The following is a 20,822-nucleotide window of genomic DNA, read 5'->3' as shown; positions in this document are numbered from 1 at the left end:
AGTAGATTCCAATATATCAAATCCTCTATATCAAGTATTTCCACCTAGTTATGTGTAATAAGTTCTCTAATTTACCTATGTTCATTTGGTTAGCAGTGAAAAATAAAAATAAAAAGCATCTTTGCATGGAAAGCATCCTGGGTCAGTGGCTTACATGCAACAAGCACATGAGTTTAAACATGGCCCAGTATTGCTGTCAGATGATGTAGCTCAATAACACCCTTTCCCAAGCGATATATTTTCACTATTACACCGTACTTTCCTCCTCTGTGCTACATAAATCCTTCTGATATCGCCACATCCGGTATAAATAACAGACAAATCGATATTAGCCAGCCATATCCACAAATAAATCACAAAGAAAGAGGTGTGATGGAGCACTCTGAACCAACTAGAATACGGGCGGTAGAGCTGAATAATATTTCCATTCATCTCTCATACACTGGTGAAAACATATCAATAAACATTTATATTATTGACGGATTTCACACATGCAGTTGTCTAATCTCTCTCTCTTTCTCTCTGGGGGTGGGGGGAGGAGGTGGTCCTAGCTTCTACTATCTCACTTATACAAACATCATCAAAATACATATTCCGTATTAACCCATTCAGTACAATCTCCAGATGATTTTATTCAGCCTCAGGACACTCTCGTAACGAAGGTGGGAATGGCGACGTCCGTAACCCCTTCACTACGGTTATTTTTTTCCGGGCTACACAAAACCATCTTCACACACCGGGACGTTAGGGAAAACAAAGAATTCAAGATCTGACCTGTGTCTCTCTCCCACCCAGCATTTCCATTTGCGACAATGGATCGTCTACATAGTGATGTGTGTTGACTGTGTGAACCATTTTAGGGTAAACTTTCGTATAACCGTCAAACATACCAATATGTGCCGACACTCTCCGGTTTATTCAGTGCTCTTGACAACTGTTAGGTAGACTGCTAAGTACGGTTTGTAGCGAGGAAGAGTTTTCCCTGTATGATTTTATGGCGCGGTATTAATGACGGTACCACAGAAGCCCAATTAATTGTACAAGAAATGCTTTTAATACATTTCCTAGACCATAGTTGGCATTCTCGTCGATTCAGGAAGCTCTCTAACATTTCCTAAGCGATTAATTTTGTTTATTACACCTTACCGTCCTCTTATGTGTTACTTAAATAATTCAAATATAACCATACACTGCATAAATAACATACAGATAATTATTAACCAACCATATCCAAAAATCCTTCGGTTAGGAAAAGATATTAAGAAGCCCACGTAACCGACGAGAATACGAGCCTAGGGTTTGTGCGGGAAGCCTGTGCATGGAGTACCTTTATGGAGCAGAGTGGAGGAGTGCTGGGATAAAAGGGTGGCATGACGGTCTGTACCAGTTGAATGAATATATAGCCTACTGTGTGTATTGTATGTGGAATGATAAGGATGTGGACTTGTTATAATTGCATATTATTATTTTTTAAATAACAGAACGGAGGAAGGAAAAACAAATGAATTAAAAAAAAATAATCCATTCACCAGATAACTGGTGTCCTCTGATCATAAAACATCTGTAACAATTAGACTTGAACAGCTGTGGTTCAAATTTGGAGGGAAACAACTCTAGGGAAGCGAGTTCCAGAGAGATGCAGTTCGGGGAATGAAAGAATTCTGATAGGCAGAAGTTCTGCAATACCGCTGAGTGACATTCCAGTCATGAGCGCTACCAGATCCCCGTGTAGCACGAAGGAGGCATGGAAAGGTGGCACCATCGACGCAACTTCGACTGAGCATTTGCCATAAAAATATCTGTAAAATAATGCAAGGGAGGCAACATTGCTTCTTACTTGCAGGGGAGGTAGGTTATTTGTAATGGCAGGGTTGTTAATAACTCTAACAGCTTTGTTCTGAATTTTGTCTAGTTGTTTTAATGCAACCTCTCCACATCCATTCCACAAGGGTGAGCAATATTCAAGCTGAGAGCGCACATGACTTATAAATTATAGCTAACTGCTCAGCAGTGAAGAATTATGGACTCTGTACAATAATCCAAGTTTTTTGAGGGGGTTTTAGCAAGTGATCTAACATGAGAGGTCCAGCTGAGAACATTGTCAAGTGAGACGCCAAGAATTTCAATGCTTTTGGAGATGGGAATATTAGTAACACCGAAGTTAATGTACGAATCTGGCAATACCAGTCTATTAGTAAATTGTATATATTTAGTTAAATGAGGCAAGGTTGTTTTGTCCCCATTCACATATGTACATCGGTGATCATTCCCACCATGAAGCCAGGTGTTGACATGGCTGGCACCCCCGGTATAATGAGGGTATGTCGTATCGGGTGGCAAATTTTACAGGGAAGTGAGTCTGTTATAATAACACCAGCCCGGGGAGGGGAAACCACATGACATATTAATTTGTCTATTGCCAGAAGACTTAATCCCGTACAAGATGGCCACAAACAAATCGCCTCCATGTCACCCTGTCTCTCGCCATTTCACTGCCCTGCTCTCAGTTCACACCCTGTCTCTCGCCATTTCACTGCCCTGCTCTCAGTTCACACCCCCCCTCTCTTGTATACCTCTCCACTCCATCCCTCCATCTCATCCTCGGCATCCCCCTCCCTCTCTCTCCCCTCCACCCCACTCACATACACTCTCTTCGTCAATCTATCACTTTCCATCCTCTCCACATGGCCAAACCACCTCAGTGTGTTTCTCCTAAAGCTTCCTATCACATCCACATCCACACCACAAGGCCCATTCACTTCATCATTTGTCAGTCTGTCTCTCCATATGACTCTACATGCACCTCTCAAATAACTCGTCTCAACTGCTCTCACTCTTGATTTCTGTCCCTCCAACAAGGTCCTACAGTAGCTTCACTTCCATAAGTTAGAGTTGGTATCACAATACTGTCATGGAGTTACTTTTTCACTTTCATGCTCACTTCTCTGTTTCATATCACTGCTTTCAAGGAACCAGCAACCCCTCTTCCTTGTTGTACCCTTTCAAGCACTTCACTCCCTATACTTCCATCCTTACTCATCACACTAGCCAAGTACTTACAAGCACTCACATTTTCCATTTCCTCCTCATTCAACCTCACTGTACATTCACTCAGTTCACTTCTCTCGAAGACCATAATTTACTCTTCCCTACATTCACCTGTAAATTCAGTTTCTCACTCTCCCAAATTCATCCACCAAGCCTTGCAACTTTACTTCGTCTTCACATAACAACATGGTATCATCTGCACACAACAGTACAGGGAGTTTCCAAACACTGCCCTCTCTCATTTGGCCAGCTCCAACATCCACTGCTCTACGTTGTATCTCTTTTATAACTCCATCCATATACAGATTGAAGAACCATGGAGACATTACACATCCTTACGTCAGTTCAACCTTCAAATAGAAAAATTCACTCAGTTCACTATCCACACGCACTGCAGCCTTAGCACCCTCATACATACTCTCCATGGCCTTCAACAACTTCCTGTCTACTCCATATATTCTTAATATTTTCCACAATCTTTGTCTATCCACTCTGTCATATGCTTTCTCCAAACCCATGAAGGCCACATACAACTTCTTTCCCTTCTCTAAAAATTTTTCCACTAAAGTTCTAAAAATAAATATCTGATCTACGCAACCTCTTCCCATCCTAAAACCTCCCTGTTCTTCTTCAACTACTTCCTCTGTTATTTCCCTTACTCTGTCAAAAACTATTCTACCATATACTTTTCCAATTACAATAAAGAAGACAAATGCCCCAATGATTACTATACACTTCTTTTTCCCTTTTCCTTTGTACAAGGGAATAAGTATACCTGACTTCCAATCCTCCAGGACTCTACCTTCCTCCCAAGCCAATCTGCACATCTTTCACATCTATTCTACTAATATCTCTCCCCCATGCTTCAGCATTTCACCACACACTCCATCAATTCCTGGGACATTCCCCATTTTAACTTTCTTCATTGCTTCCACAACCTCCATCCTACTGATTTCTTCCTCTTTTCTCACATCCCTCCTTCTCCCAGCCATTCCCTAGCCACTTATATTCGCATTACTTTCATTCTCTATGTTCAACATTTCCTTAAAGTGTTCTCTCCTTCTGCTCACTTTTTCTCCCTTCTCCACTAGTAATCTATCATTTTTATCTTTCACTCTCCTACTAACTTCTTTGGCACTCTGTCTAACTCTCTTTACCTCATTCCAGAACATTTTCGTACATTCCCTCCATTTTACACTCAAATTCCTTTCGAATTCCTAATCCACTCCCTTCTTACTCTCTCTTACTAATCTTTTCATCTTCGCCTCTCTCTTCCTCTCTAGGTGTAACTCTCTCTTCCGTTTTTCAACTTCTTCCACGCCCCTGTTTCTCATCCACTCACTATTTGCTTTCTTCTTTTGTGCCACAGCCTTTCTCACCTCTTCATTCCACCATGATTTCCTTGCACCCGCTTTCATTTTCTCTTCACCCCACACACCACCTCACATGTTGCACAGATTTCTTCTGTGAATATCTTGTACACACCTTCCATGTCCCCCATCTGCTCCAATCCATTTTTACCCAATCGCTCCTCCACTTCCCTCTTATATTCTGCCTTTTTTCCATCTTCTTGTAACCTTTCCACCCTCCTTGCATACTACTTCCTGTCCTTCCCTTCTTCTGTTTCTCCATTTCATTCGGATTTTAATTCTGACCACCACTTGGTGGTGGTCAGAAAGTCCACTCCCGCAACCTCTATATACTCTTGCGTCCATTACACACTTTCTCATCCTTTCATCCACACTCACACACACATTACCTTCCGTTCATTCAGTTCGCCACCCACCCTTCTCATCACTCGCCACATATATCTGTGGATCATCTTTTGCCTGAAGAGGGTATTGGCCATCACCAACCCCCTCCCAATACAAACGTCCACTAAAGCACTGCCATTCTCATCCATCTCTGCAGGCACACCCCTCTCACGAATTACTCCATCTACCTTCACATTCCCTACTTTTCCATTCATATCTCCAATCAAAAACACTCTCTCATTCCTTTGAAACTTTGTCCTACATGCTTCCACATTTGTCCAGAACTCTTCTCTCACTCTGCTTGCACTCTCTTGCATTGGCGCATACTCGCCATATTAATTATGGCCGAACTCTGCTTGATCAAAGGTGCCCTGGGACTTTCACAATAAGCTACCAAACAAATATTGACAATGAAACAGCTAGCGGGTCTTCCATTATATACCATTGCTATTAAAGGTATTCCAAATATATATGCAAATATATTAAGGTCATATTTTCACAGACAAGTTATTATTCTATTCTTGATTGTTATGGTGTCGTAGCGGTGGTTTTGCTCATTGGTCCACATTTACACAGTGATCATGGATACCTTGGTGTCTGTTGCCAAACTTTATCGATACTCATCTTCCAAAACTTTAATTTTTCATTGTGTAACTATCTACATATATACCTAGCCTCTACTCTCCAAAAGGGAGTAGTCGTGACAGGACGACACACACACCAAATAACTCATCCACACACACACACACACATTTACTGTATCTTAGACTCTAAGGGGAAAAGGGACCGCACCACACTGCACGAGGGTACAATGTGCAGTGCAATCCGGCGACATCCGCGGCAGGGCCAGACAGCAGAGCTGGCTTGCCCTTGCCTCATCATAATGGACCCATCCCCTTTCCCGAACCAGATTCGATCAGCTGATCAGACCAGATGCAGGACGACAAGGAGGTTTTAGAGAAAGCGGCAGCACTGGCAAGGAACCCTCATGTTCTGAGTTGAAGCCTGGCGAGCTGAGCTCCACCATATTGCTCTGGGCAAAACTAGTGCCACTGCCCAGCCGACACTAGAACCAAAGAGTTTATGCATTCCTGCCATTCACTTATTTAAGTGGTTAGTGACACAATATCATGAAACACAATACAAACGATGCTTACAGTTAAATAATAGAACTACAGTATATATACTTTAATCATGTTTTATACCTAAAGTAATCTAGGAATAGCTTCACTGGCCACAAAACTATACAGCTTTGTTATAAGTTTGACGACTTTTCATCTTATTCCACGATTGTAGCCTTGAGGTAATCTCTCTTCCAGCGTAATGGTACCTTACTTGCATGTATCCCTCTGCAACAGAGTTGATTTACAGAACAATATGATTTTGTAGAGGGCCTGTTTCTAGCATATTTCTTTAGTTTAAGAAATATTGCATAGTTATATAACTTGACAGCAATGACTACACAAGTTCATCACATTGCTTGGGAGGCAATGTAAAAGACGATTATTTAACAGTACATACATTTCCAATGAATACCTTTTCACAAGAAACATAAATGTCCATTACATCTCTTGATGGGAAGGTTAACCAGTCTTTCGATATGAGGTTTAACAAGACATGCTTCTGGCTTTCAGCAGTGGTTTCAAGTGCTGAACGAGAAGATTCATAGAGAATGAAATTTTTCAAATTTAAAACTACAAAGCCAGCAATGCATGCAACAATTCTGCTTAAAGATTAAATTAAATTGAAATAGTCAGAAAAATAGCCAGATTCTTCTATGTCTGCAATTGTTGTGGTGTCATAATAATCACTTAATACTCTTGTTTTAGCAAAAAGTTGCAATGATAGCCTGGACAGAGGGGATAATCATCTTTTCATCATATAAGTAGCAGCTGGTCACAGTTAGTGTAAGCACTGACTCTAATAACAAGCAGTTACATAGCAGTACATCCTGAATGTCATTATGCACTCAGAGTTTCTTATATGCAGAAGAGAATTGTCTTGAGGCTGGGTTATTAAAACAGCCTCCCATGCTTCTTATTTTACCAGAAAATAGTTTGATGTGATCTTGACTCTTTTTATATGTAATTACATAAGATAAATAAGGATCAAAACGTGCAATAAATTTTTCATACATATGCAACAAGCTGTGAATACAGAGGATGAAATAAAGAAACCCAGTCCTGCTATTTGATTTCATAAGCAAGTTTCAAATTCTTATTATAAGTTCCCGCCTCTTTCAAGAATGCTATAATTTCACTGGCAGTTTCTCGTTTGAGTGGGAGTTTAAACACACTGGAACACAGATTTCTAGAATTGAGTACATCAAAAAGTGTGTTGAAAATCTTAATGAACTCAATAGTTGCTTCACATCCCATAAATTCACTGAACTTTTCATCAAGACAGAGCTGCAGAGACGTGGCAACAGACTCACTCAATAATTTCTCATTCATTTTCCTGTTAAACCTCTTTATATGTGCAGTTTTGAGTTGACTGCCTAAATGTAAGCCTTGACTGATCTGTAATTTGATTAAATTGATAATATAGTTCCATCTAATCTTCTTACCTTGACCATCAACAAATGATTTCTTGTCAGGAAATGAATTTCCACCATGTTTTAGCATATGGAAAGGATAAAAAAATACGCCGATTTATTTTGATGCAAGTGAATCCGAAAATGTTGATTTTATATCATCACATTCAATGTTCCAGCCTAAATTTGTGGACATTGACATATTCACACTGTTACTCCATCCGGAGTTAATGATACAGTACGACAGTCACACAATCTGACTGACATTTTATAATACACTGCTGCACTAAGTACCATGTCCTGCAATGAAAAAATATCCTACAAATAATTTTCAGCTGCCATTAACCCGCCCTGTCCTGTCAACGTATGGGTACGTTGCAACATTTTGCATTTGCCAGTCCCGGCGACGTACTGGTACGTCATGCAATTGCAAGGTCCCTAATTTGCACAATTTTCAATTTTCTCGCGTGATTTTTCGTACGTATACACGGGACACCTTCCTCTATTCCTCTACAAGATGCCAAGCAGGGACAATGCCTTACACCGCATAACCTCCCCCTCCCCCCCTCACGCCATTGTCTAGGCAATTCTCCTGTTACCAGTGACCTGGCCAGTAAAGATATTCAGGGCCAGAGTGATTCCCCAATCGATGACAATGTGGAGGACAAAGTTTACATAGCATTAGAAGAAGAAACAGTCAAAAATAATGATCAGTTATTGTGGCAAAAGTTCAGGTATGGTGATTAGTTAGTGAGTGGAACAATGCTTATAATGCCTATATTACTGCTTGAAAACCAATATACTCTCATACTACATATAAATTCGTACCAAGTAAACAAATAAATACCGTTTATGAGTGGTGTGAAATAGTTACCCTCCCACAGAACTCGTTTTCTTTGCAGCCAGCCTGATAGAAAACCCAGTCAGGTAAGGAGGTACTCCTACCTGCAATGAGTATTTTAAACCTCAGGTGAGCGATTTCTCTATGAATTTTCGATGTTTCTCACCAAAAGCGGAGGTTTTAGCCCCCCCCCAAAAAAAAATCGAAAATACCTCGGGATTGGGGGATGTCGGAGGTGTGGAAAACCTCGGGACATGACGGGTTTAGTGCAACTGCCATGAATGTTAACCCACCATGTTCCGATAACATATGGATTCGTTGCAACGTTTTGTCACTCTCAGTCCTCATAACATATCCATAAGCTTTGTAATTATGAGGTCCCTCTTTTGCACACTTTTCAATTTTCGTATATGATTTTTGGTACGTATACGCGTGACTCTTTCCTCTACCCGCTGCCAGGAGGGGACACTGCCTTACCCCGCATGAACCCCCCCACACACGCCATTGTCTCAGCAACTCACCTGTTAGCAGTGACCTGGCCAGTAAAAACTTGTTGTGCCACAGTACGAAATTCAAGGCGAGAGTGATTCTCCAATCAATGACGATGTGGAGGACAAAGACTGCGTGGCACCAGAGGAACAAATGAGCAAAAGTGATGAGAAAGTAATGTCACCAAGGAAAGTGCGGTATGTTGGTGTGTTCAGTGAGTGAAACAATGCTTATATCGCCAAAATTATTGTGTGAAAACCAATATATTCTTGTAATACATATAAATTCGTATCAAATGAACAAATATATACCTATTATGAGTGGTTTGCAATAGTTACCGCTACCATAGAAAATGCGACACCCACACCGCGGCTCTGAGAACACGGTACCAGGTGTGCGGAGGGTCAACTGCTTGGACCACTTCTAAGCTCTGGTGAGCACTTTATCTCTGAATTGCCATTGTTTCTCACAAAAAGCGGAGGTTTGATCTCCCCCCGAAAATATCCAAAAAAGGTCGGGATTGTGGGGGGGGGGGTTCAGTGGTGAAAAAACGGTCGGGATTCGATGGGTTAAACCTTCTTTTGCAACTGGGAGGTGATCATCATCAAGTTCGGTGTCCATATCAATAAATCTATGAAACTTTGTACCATCCCACTCAACATCTTGTTTAACTGACATTTCACCTATCACCAGTGCACATAGAACAGGCTTACCATGTAAGGCACTTGCATCTGCTTTTGCCTTTATGGCTGAAAAAGGAAGGCTTAGTAAACCCTGGTTTAACACATACACTATGAAGCCACTTTTTGAGCATTCTTGGATGTGGTAGACAAGTATCAAAGCTAATCCTAACAAATCTGTATGCAAGAGGTGAATAAAAGTTTGATGTTGATGCAAAACATCTCAGTTTCGGAGAATACTTAGCCTCACATGGGTTTCCATTATGCTTTGCAACTTGTCTTCTTAGTAAATCCAGAACCCCACCACAACACATTAATACTCTCTTCACAAATTAGAGCCTTTGTTTTTCAACTCTGCTACAACATATTTTTCTAGGGTGCTGTTTTTCTTAAACGGACGTCTTTTTGACTGTTGCAACCCTATATCATTTTCCTTGACTGGGCAAGATGGTTTTCAGTTTGTTCTGACATCCGTTTGGGATCAACTGCTTGATGTAAAACTGGGTGATTTGTCGCTGCCTCAACGAGCTGATCTGACAACCGAGGCTCGGCAACAGATGCATCCTTTGAACCTCCTTGAGTTGCACTATGGATTTCCCGCAAATCACGTTCCTTTGGAGATTTCATTTTCTTTGAGTTCTTGGGCTACAGATGTACTGGAAAGGCTTCAAATACACTGGGTACAGCTCCACCTCTAATACAGACACACGATATAGAAGTTCTGTCAATATCCTCTTCCCTGAAATGCTGAGAACACAGACAGAATGAAGACCTCCCGAATTGGCGCCCGAACCCAGTCCTGCCTAAGTGCTTCATCCTTTGAAAACCTGTGAAATCAAGGAGCATGAGGTGGATGAAGGGGATAAATAGGGGGATATCAGCAAAGTAGGCTATTACGATTAAGTATACAGGACACGACTCGCACTAATGGTTTCAAACAACTGTAGATAAGTTCCGTTTTTATAAGGAGATAGGTATGAACTTGTTTGGCAAATAGAGTAGTTGATGAATGGAATAGGCTGCCTAGTGTTAGAGTTGCTGCCCTTTCCATAGACCGTATCAAGCAAGGCTGTTTAAATTTCCTTGGTTTCAAGCATAGGCTAGATAAACATATGACAGATAAAGGTTGGATACAAATATTGTTAATTCCTGGTTACTAATTCCTTGTGTTTCCTTGCTGTCAGAAGCAAGTGAACTACTTAAGTTCCCGGCAGCATCTTCAGGTTAGTTCATTGCAGTAGTATAAGCTACTTACGAGTGAAAAGTGACTGAAAGATTTTCAGGTTGCCTAGTCTTGCCATACCTCTGGCTGCTGTATAGGACTCAGACGCCACCATTAATATGAATTTGCTGCTATGTGTACTCCATCAGAGCTGGACGTATACTAAAAATCGTTAGGGTTAGAACAAGGGTTCTGACTGAGGTCAGGTGAGGATAATGAGGTCAAGTGACCTCTGCATTCCCCTGCCATGACGTGATATTGTTAATCACTTAAATACAAGTGACATTTTGATGGTAATGTGGTCAAGCCGTGCACTGAGGTCAGGTGTAAGTCAGGTGAGTCTAGAACTCCCTATGTGCTGTTGACTGAAGTGTTGCAACAAGGCAAATTTGAAGTACAATTTCAGATACAGTATACAGTATATTGGTGTAGTGGTTAGTTCAAATTAATAACCTTGAGACAAAAAGAAACAAAAAATTTTCATACGGTCAGAAATCAAACCAATATGGCCGCCAGAGGCGAGCGGTGGCTTCAAGTTCAGCTGCCCTTGCTGCCTCATTCATTTAAACCTACTTGCTGGAGAACATCCTGTTGGGGCCGTGTCACCACATATCCATTTACAATATTTCTCCATTCATCCCTATCATGCACAAGCACCCTTCCTTTCTCTACAGATATCCCTCTCGCATCTAACATTCTTTTCACACTTCCCATCCGTCCTATCTGTGGTCTTTGTCCTAGCCTTACACCTCTCATATCAGATCCAATTATCTTATTCACCAGTCTCATTTGATCCATATTCTCCATATGCCCAAACCACCGCAACACTCTCTACTCAACTCAGTCAGCCATCTCTCGCATAATTCCAGTTCTCCTTCGCACTTCATCATTTCTCACTCGATCCATACAAGGCACTCCACACATACTCCACAGGCACCTCGTCTCCATTCCATTCAATTTCTTCCTCTCTGCTGCTCCCACATTCTGTGTTTCAGCCATATATAATGCAGTCTGTACCAATGCTCTCTCATTAAGCCTTCTCTTTACATCCATTCAAAATGAATGACATTTAAATACCTTTTTCTCCTCCCAGCACTTTTCCTACTTCATTCATTCCCAACTTAAACCTTTACATCTATTCTTCCTGCCACAGCAACATGTGACCCTAAATACTGTACTTAAAACACTCTACCTCCTCAAGCAACTCACCATTCAAAATTACATTCATCCTCCTACTTATACAAACCTCGTACACTTCGTCATTTTACTTTATTCTCATTCACCCTCAATTTCCTTCTTTCACACACTCTTCCAGACTCCTCTACCACCTGTCTCAATCTCTCTTCCGAACCAACCACTAACTCAAATTCCACTCTCTTCCATCAAGATTCACCAAACTCAAACCTCTTCCTAGCACTCTTGCATTCATCTCCCTTACAACACCATCCATAAAAATATTAAACAACCAAGGTGACATCACACATCCCTGCTGCAGCCCCACTGTCACAGGAAACCAATCACTCACAATATTTCCCACTCACACTTGCTCTGCTACCTACATAAAAACTTTTCACTCCTTTCAAATACCAACCACCTAGTCGTGAAACAGTCCACAGAGCCTTCCTACCAGTGCTACCGTAAATTTTCTTCTAATCCATGAACGCTCAAAAGACATCCTTTCCTTTCACCAAGTACTTTTCACACACACCTGTCTCACAGCAAAACACCTGATCCACACATGCATCCCCTCCCTCTCCTAAAACCATACTGCTCATCACCAATTGCTCCCTTAGTATCCTCTTTAACTCTCGTAACCCACTGCATACGTGTGACATGTATACGTGACGACCTGGTGACGTCCGAGTGGCAAGTATACCTAATCTAGTGCTTTGCAGCATTGGCAGAACATTCGGAGGGTTATTTCCATCACACACAACCATTGGCAACCCTCCTGCATGCATCCTAGTCAAGCTACATAACCTACATTCTTCTGTAATGGATAGACCTATGCAAAAAGTTTTCCTTGTGTCCAGACCCTCATCTGAGCACCGACAATGAAGTCCAAGGGCCAGAAAAGAAAAGACCTTAATGATGGTGCGACACGGAGTGAACTCGAGGTGACATTAATGCAAACTGTGAGTGGAGAAAGTGACTCTTCCTCTGAGGAAAACAACCGCCATTATCTATCTATCTATCTATTGCCAGACGCCTCAATCCCGTTTGGGGTGGCCACAAACAAATCGCCTCCAAGTCGCCCTGTCCCCCGCCATTTCACTGCCCTGCTACTCACACCCCCCTCTCTCATATACCTCTCCACTCCATCCCTCCATCTCATCCTCGGCCTCCCCCTCCCTCTTCCCCCCTCCACCTCACTCACATACACTCTCTTCGTCAATCTTTAACCCTCCATCCTCTCTACATGGCCAAACCACCTCAGTGTGTTCCTCATAACGCTTCCTATCACATCCACATCCACACCATAACGCTCCTTTATATCCTCATTCGTCAGCCTGTCTCTCCATGTGACTCCACAGGCTCCTCTTAAATAACTCATTTCCACTGCTCTCACTCTTGATTTGTGACCTTCCAACAACGTCCAAGCTTCACTTCCGTACGTTAGAGTTGGTATCACAATACTGTCATGTAGTAACTTTTTCACTTCCATGCTCACTTCCCTGTTTCTTATCACTGCATTCAAAGAACCAGCAACCTTTCTTCCCTGCTGTACCCTTTCAAGCACTTCACCCTCCAAACCTCCATCCTTACTTATCACACTACCCAAGTACTTAAACGTACTCACATTTTCCAATTCCTCACCATCCAACCTCGCTATACATTCACTGACTTCACCTCTCTCAAAGACCATCACTTTACTCTTCCCTACATTCACCTTTACATTCCGTTTCATACACACTTTCAAACTCATCCACCAAGCCTTGCAGCTCCCCTTCGTCTTCACTCAACAACACAGTATCATCTGCAAACAACAGTACAGGGAGTTTCCAAACACTATCCTCTCTCACCAGGGCCACTCCAACATCCACTACCCTACCTTGTACCTCTTTTATTACCCCATCCATGTACAGATTGAACAACCATGGAGACATGACACATCCCTGTTTCAAACCAACTTTCAAAGAGAAAAATTCACTTAGTTTACCATCCACACGCACTGCAGCCTTCGCACCACCGTACATACTCTTCACAGCATTCAACAACTTCCCATCTACTCCATATATTCTTAACACTTTCCACAATCCTTGTCTATCCACCCTGTCATATGCTTTCTCCAAATCCATGAAAGCCGCATACAACGTCTTTCCCTTCTCTAGAAACTTTTCCACTAAAGATCTAAGAATGAATATCTGATCTACACAACCTCTTCCCTTCCTAAAGCCTCCCTGTTCTTCTCCAACTAATTTCTCTGTTCTTTCTCTAACTCTGTCAATAAGTATCCTACCATACACTTTTCCTATTATACTAAGAAGACAAATGCCCCTATGATTACCACACACTTCTTTTTCCCCTTTTCCTTTGTACAAGGGAATAATTATACCTGACTTCCAATCCTCCGGGACTCTACCTTCCTCCCAAGCCAATCTGCACATCTTCCACATCCATTCTACTACTATCTCTCCCCCATGCTTCAGCATTTCACCACACACTCCATCAATTCCTGGGGCTTTCCCCGATTTAACTTTCTTCATTGCTTCCACAACTTCTATCCTACTGATTTCTTCCTGTCTTCTCACTTCTCCTTCTCCCAGCCATTCCCCAGCCACTTATACTAGCATTACTTCCATCCTCTACGTTCAACAATTCCTTAAAGTGTTCTCTCCATCTGCTCACTTTTTCTCCCTTCTCCACTAGTAATCTACCATTTTTATCTTTCACTCCCCTGCTAACTTCACTTCCACCCTGTCTTACTCTTTTCAACTCTTTCCAGAACATTTTCTTACAGTCCCTCCACTTTACACTCAAATTCCTTCCAAATTCCTCATCCACTCTCTTCTTACTCTCTCTTACTAATCTTTTCACCTCTCTCTTTCTTTCTACATATAACTCTCTCTTCCGCCTCTCAACTTCTTCCACGCCCCTATTTCTCATCCATTCATTGTATGCTTTTTTCTTTTGTGCCACAGCCTGTTTCACCTCTTCAGTCCACCACGCTGTTCCTTGCACCCCCCGTCTTCACTTCCTTCCACACACCACATCACATGCTGCACATATTTCTTCTGTAAATATCCTACACACACCTTCCACGTCTCCCATCTGCTCCAATTCATTATGAATGTCGATATTTATGTCTCATGAAGAGGGTGGGTCACGCGTGTCCTTCAATTTGCACTCGTCGTCTCCCCCTGTATGTTCATCTGCTATTTCCGATGGTGGGAATATTTCAGAGGGTATTGACAATCCTGGAGAGGAGGATATTGGGACAGATGAGGAGATGGAAGAGGAGGTAAGGAGTGGAGATAGGAAGGAGGTGGAGGAGGGAGGGAGCAGGAAGCGCAGTGGGACAAGCCTCGCACCAGTGCTGTGTCTATTTATGTGAATAATGGAAGCAGAAAGCCTTCTTCATGAGGAAAGCAGTGCCTTATTTGAAAGTTTTCGTGTGTACATATTTGTTATGATGGAAAAGTAAAAGTCACATGGAAAAAATTCTGTTACAGTGGAAAATATATTGAATTATGGATAGTACGTGGATAACTATTTTCCTCACAACATTATTATTTAGGCTTTATGTAGTAGTAGTAGTAGTAGTAGTAGTAGTAGTAACAGTAGTAAAAGCAGTAGTAGTAGTAGTGGTAGCAGCAGTAGTAATAGTAGTAGTAGTAGTAGTACTAGAAGTAGTAGTGGTGGTGGTTGTAGTAGTAGTAGTAGTAGTTGTTGTACCTGTAGTAGTTGCAGTAATAACCAGTCTCCAAGTGGCACAGCGGTGCTAAAATCGAGCGTCAGTGCAAGCAAACATGTCACAGTGTGTGTGTGTGTGTGTGTGTGTGTGTGTGTGTGTGTGTGTGTGTGTGTGTGTGTGTGTGTGTTCTTACTTAATTGTTCTTACCTAATTGTATCTTTACAGGAATGAGTCAAGCTCGTACTCTCCCGTGCATTAAACCATTTTTATCATACATATCCTTAATTTTGTGAATAGTTTTGACACACGCCACTTCATTCGGTATTGCATTGCACTGATCAATTGCCCTATTTGGGTAACTGAATGTCTTTACATCTTTATCGCCTCTCTTTTTACGTAGTTTTTTGAAGTGCTCTGTTGCTGATGCTTCCACATAGGTTATATACACATTTATGTCTATCTTCTACATAGCATAATCATGTCTCTTCCTTTCCTTCTTTCCTGTAATGTTGGTAGATTCAGTTTTTCTAATCTTTCTTCGTAGCTTAGTTCCCTTAAGCTTGGTATCCATCTTGTAGCTGCCCTTTGCACTTTTTCAGTCATATATATGTGTTTTTTGAGATGAGGATTCCATACTATCTATCTATATATCTATTGCCAGATGCCTCAATCCCTAATGGGGTGGCCACAAACAAATCGCCTCCACGTCGCCCTCTTCCCCGCCATTTCACTGCCCTGCTCCCAACTTGCACCCCCCTCTCTCATATACCTCTCCACCCCATCCCTCCATCTCATCCTCGGCCTCCCCCTCCCTCTTCCCCCCTCCACCTCACTCATATACACTCTTTTCGTCAGTCTTTCACCCTCCATCCTCTCCACATGGCCAAACCACCTCAGTGTGTTCCTCATAACGCTTCCTATCACATCCACATCCACACCACAACGCTCCTTTATATCAACATTCGTCAGTCTGTCTCTCCATGTGACTCCACAGGCTCCTCTTAAATAATTCATTTCCATTGCTCTCACTCTTGACTTGTGTCCTTCCAACAACGTCCAAGCTTCACTTCCATACGCTAGAGTTCGTATCACAATACTGTCATGTAGTAACTTTTTCACTTCCATGCTCACTTCCTTGTTTCTTATCACTGCATTCAAAGAACCAGCAACCTTTCTTCCCTGCTGTACCCTTTCAAGCACTTCACCCTCCAAACCTCCATCCTTACTCATCACACTACCCAAGTACTTAAACGTACTCACATTTTCCAATTCCTCACCATCCAACCTCGCTGTACATTCATTGACTTCACCTCTCTCAAAGACCATCACTTTACTTTTCCCTACATTCACCTTTAGATTCCGTATCTTACACATTCTCCCAAACTCATCCACCAAGGCTTGCAGCTCCCCTTCGTCTTCACTCAACAACACAGTATCATCTGCAAACAACAGTACAGGGAGTTTCCAAACACTATCCTCTCTCACCAGGGCCACTCCAACATCCACTACCCTACCTTGTACCTCTTTTATTACCCCATCCATGTACAGATTGAACAACCACGGAGACATGACACATCTCTGTTTCAACCCAACCTTCAAAGAGAAAAATTCACTTAGTTCACCATCCACACGCACTGCAGCCTTCGCACCATCATACATACTCTTCACAGCATTCAACAACTTCCCATCTACTCCATATATTCTTAATACTTTCCACAATCCTTGTCTATCCACCCTGTCATATGCTTTCTCCAAATCCATGAAAGCCGCATACAACGTCTTTCCCTTCTCTAGAAACTTTTCCACTAAAGATCTAAGAATGAATATCTGATCTACACAACCTCTTCCCTTCCTAAAGTCTCCCTGTTCTTCTCCAACTAATTCCTCTGTTCTTTCTCTAACTCAGTCAATAAGTATCCAACCATACACTTTTCCTATTATACTAAGAAGACAAATGTCCCTGTGATTACCACACACTTCTTTTTCCCCTTTTCCTTTGTACAAGGGAATAATTATACCTGACTTCCAATCCTCCGGGACTCTATCTTCCACCCAGGCCAATCTGCACACCTTCCACATCCATTCTACTACTATGCTTCATCATTTCACCACACACTCCATCAATTACTAGGGTATTCCCCGATTTGACTTTCTTCATTGCTTCCACAACTTCTATCCTACTGATTTCTTCCTATCTTCTCACCTGCCTCCTCCCAGCCATTCCCCAGTCACTTATACTTGCATTACTTCCATCCTCTACGTTCAACAATTCGTTAAAGTGTTCTCTCCATCTGCTCACTTTTTCTCCCTTCTCCACTAGTAATCTACCATTTTTATCTTTCACTCCCCTTCTAACCTCACTTCCACCCTGTTTTACTCTGTTCACCTCTTTCCAGAACATTTTCTTACAGTCACTCCACTTTACACTCAAATTCCTTCCAAAATCCTCATCCACTCTCTTCTTACTCTCTCTTACTAATCTTTTCACCTCTCTCTTTCTTTCTATATGTAACTCTCTCTTCCGCCTCTCAACTTCTTCCACGCCCCCATTTCTCATCCATTCATTGTATGCTTTCTTCTTTTGTGCCACAGCCTGTCTCACCTCTTCAGTCCACCACGCTGTTCCTTGCACCCCCATCCGTCTTCTCTTCCTCGCACACACCACATCACATACTGCACATATTTCTTCTGTAAATATCCTGCACACACCTTCCATGTCCCCCATCTGCTCCAGTTCATATTTGCCCAATCGTTCCTCCACTTCTCTCTTTTACTCTGCCTTTTTCTCATCGTCTTGTAATCTTTCCACTCTCCTTGCAACTACTCCTTCCTCTCGTCTTTCCCTTCTTCTATTTCTCCAACTTACTTGGATCCTAGTTCTGGCCACCACCAAGTAGTGGTCAGAAAGTCCACTCTCCCAACCTCTATAAGCTCTTGCATCCATTACACATCTTCGCATCCTTTCATCCACACACACATAATCAATCATCTATCTCAGCAGGGACACCCCACTCACCAACTATTCCATCCACCTTCACATTCCCTACTTTGCCATTCATATCACCGATCAAAAACACTCTCTCATTCCTTCCAAACTTTTCCATGCACACTTCCAGATTTGTCCAGAACTCTTCTCTCACTCTGCTAGCACGATCTTGCGTTGGCGCATACACACACACAATCGCCCACATTTGTATTCCAACTTTCAACCTTAAACACACAATCCTTGATACAAATGATCCATACTGTCTAATGCTCTTCTTCCATCTTTTACTCACAACTATACATACTCCTTCCTTTGCCCTCTCATTCTCACCTACTCCTGCACATGTATCCCATCCATTCTCCCATTCTCTCACAATTTCTCCTCTCCATACTACTGATCCATATTCCAGGGTTGGTCTGATGAATGATATTAGCTTTCTCAACATGTCTTCATTTATATATGAGAATGCTCTTCTCATATTAGCAAGGAATATATACATGTTATATACCATCTCACTGATATGATTATCTTGATATAGTCTGTTATTGATAATTACTCCTAGGTCTTTCTCTCTTTCTGCTATGTGTAGGGATGATCTTGCTAACTTATAATCCCAATCTGGTCTTTTCTCACTTTTACCAAATTTAACCCCTTCCCACGCAGATAAGTTTCTTAAGTTTTCTGTGCCGTGAAGCACGGGCTTTTCTCCCCTACCCCCCCAGCCACCGCACACTCCAAAAATGTGTATTCTCGGCTTATTTTCACCACCCAAACATATTTATTTTGCCACAAAACCCACATATTCCTATTCGACGATGTTTGTTCTACACGATAAGCAAAAAAAAAAAAAAAACACACACACACTAAACGTACATTAGGGCCCTCAGAATAAACATTCAGTATCATAGATCTCACTTCCCAACATCATGAACCGAATGTTTACTGATCAATCTCTAGATGTTTTATAATCAATCGAATGAGAATTTTATTAGCTTTCGAATGGGGGGAGTCCCAGTTTCATACGAGGTATGGTGTTCGAGTAATAAGCGAAAAAGTAAAACCCATTTCTGACAGACAACAAAATCTTTATTTATTCTCGGCACTTTTATGTTCTTATTTTATCATCCTATGCAGAATTTCATTCGCTTTCATTTGAGCCAACAACGGTGATCCTAGGCCTCATAGTTTTTGAGAAAAATGAAAATAAACTACAGCATATTTCCCTGCTCGCCGACCCGCCGTCAGCTGCGTTCACTTATGTTGTTTTCCCGTAGCGCGCTATCACTTTTATGCTTGCTAACTACACTTTCTTTGGTTTTATACCAACAACTATTTTATATAATTACATCTGTTTTATTTTTAGTCCTTTCAGAAACTACAAGTGAACACTAAACCTGTTGCTAGCAACTGAAGTTGAAGCTGTACTTATTTCCCTGTCATTTGTGCTGGGGTAAATAACAATATATATGTATGAGTAAATATGCTGACATAAACAGAAGTAAATATATAAATAAAAAAAAGAATATCATGTACTTCTCCAGTGGCAATGATCTTCCTACAGGACCAGATCAGTTGGGAGGTGAGGAGTTTTGTACTGTGTGTGTGTGTGTGTGTGTGTGTGTGTGTGTGTGTGTGTGTGTGTGTGTGTGTGTGTGTGTGTGTGTGTGTGTGTGTGTGTGTGTGTGTGTGTGCTCCACTAGTGAAGGTATCTCTCGATATGGTACCGCTCGAAACAATCACCCATGCAAAGCGGCACGTCACATACAGGACACATGTTCCTTGTGTCCTTCCTCATCCCCAACTTGAACCACAAGGTACACCTGAGCCTCTTCTTGTCGGGGATCCATGCCCGGTGATGATCCAGAGTGCAATCCAACCTCATGTCGTCATCAATCACCCGGCAATGCTTGCTTGGATACCCTCATGCTCTGTGGTCTTGTCGTGCTGGAGCTGCAGGCCCAGGCTTTTAATATGTTAATCTTGAGATTTGGTTCTAGTTATCGTGTAGTCGAAGGTAGAAGTTAAAGATGGATACAGGGAGTTGATTGCAGTTTATTATCTTCAAGGAAGAGTTTAAGTTGAGCAGTGTATGTATTACACAGGAACGTATATTCACTAGCCAAGCTCTCGTAGGACCCCTCTTCTCTCTTCCTCTCTCCACAACCTTTAGGTTCTATGGCTAGCCCCTTTCTGACTCTCTATTTCTTCCAATCTTCCCTAGGAGGGCTAGTGTCACGTGTGCAAGACGCATGTGAATGTTTGAGAAGCCCGTGTGTCTGTGTGTATGTAGTGTTTCCGGTGTCATAGAGTTCATGTGGCATTCCATACAGAAATGCGGACACATTTCCTTTTATCGACTCTCATTAACACATTTTCTATTCCCACACTTTGGCTGTTGTTCTTATCTATTACAC

The sequence above is a fragment of the Coenobita brevimanus genome, chromosome 25 (genome assembly GCF_032717465.1).
Source record: "Coenobita brevimanus isolate Jiangsu-jjx chromosome 25, ASM3271746v2, whole genome shotgun sequence".
NCBI classification, from domain to species: domain Eukaryota; kingdom Metazoa; phylum Arthropoda; class Malacostraca; order Decapoda; family Coenobitidae; genus Coenobita; species Coenobita brevimanus.
The sequence above is the reverse complement of the archived record's forward strand: the minus strand, read 5'-3'. Positions refer to the sequence as shown.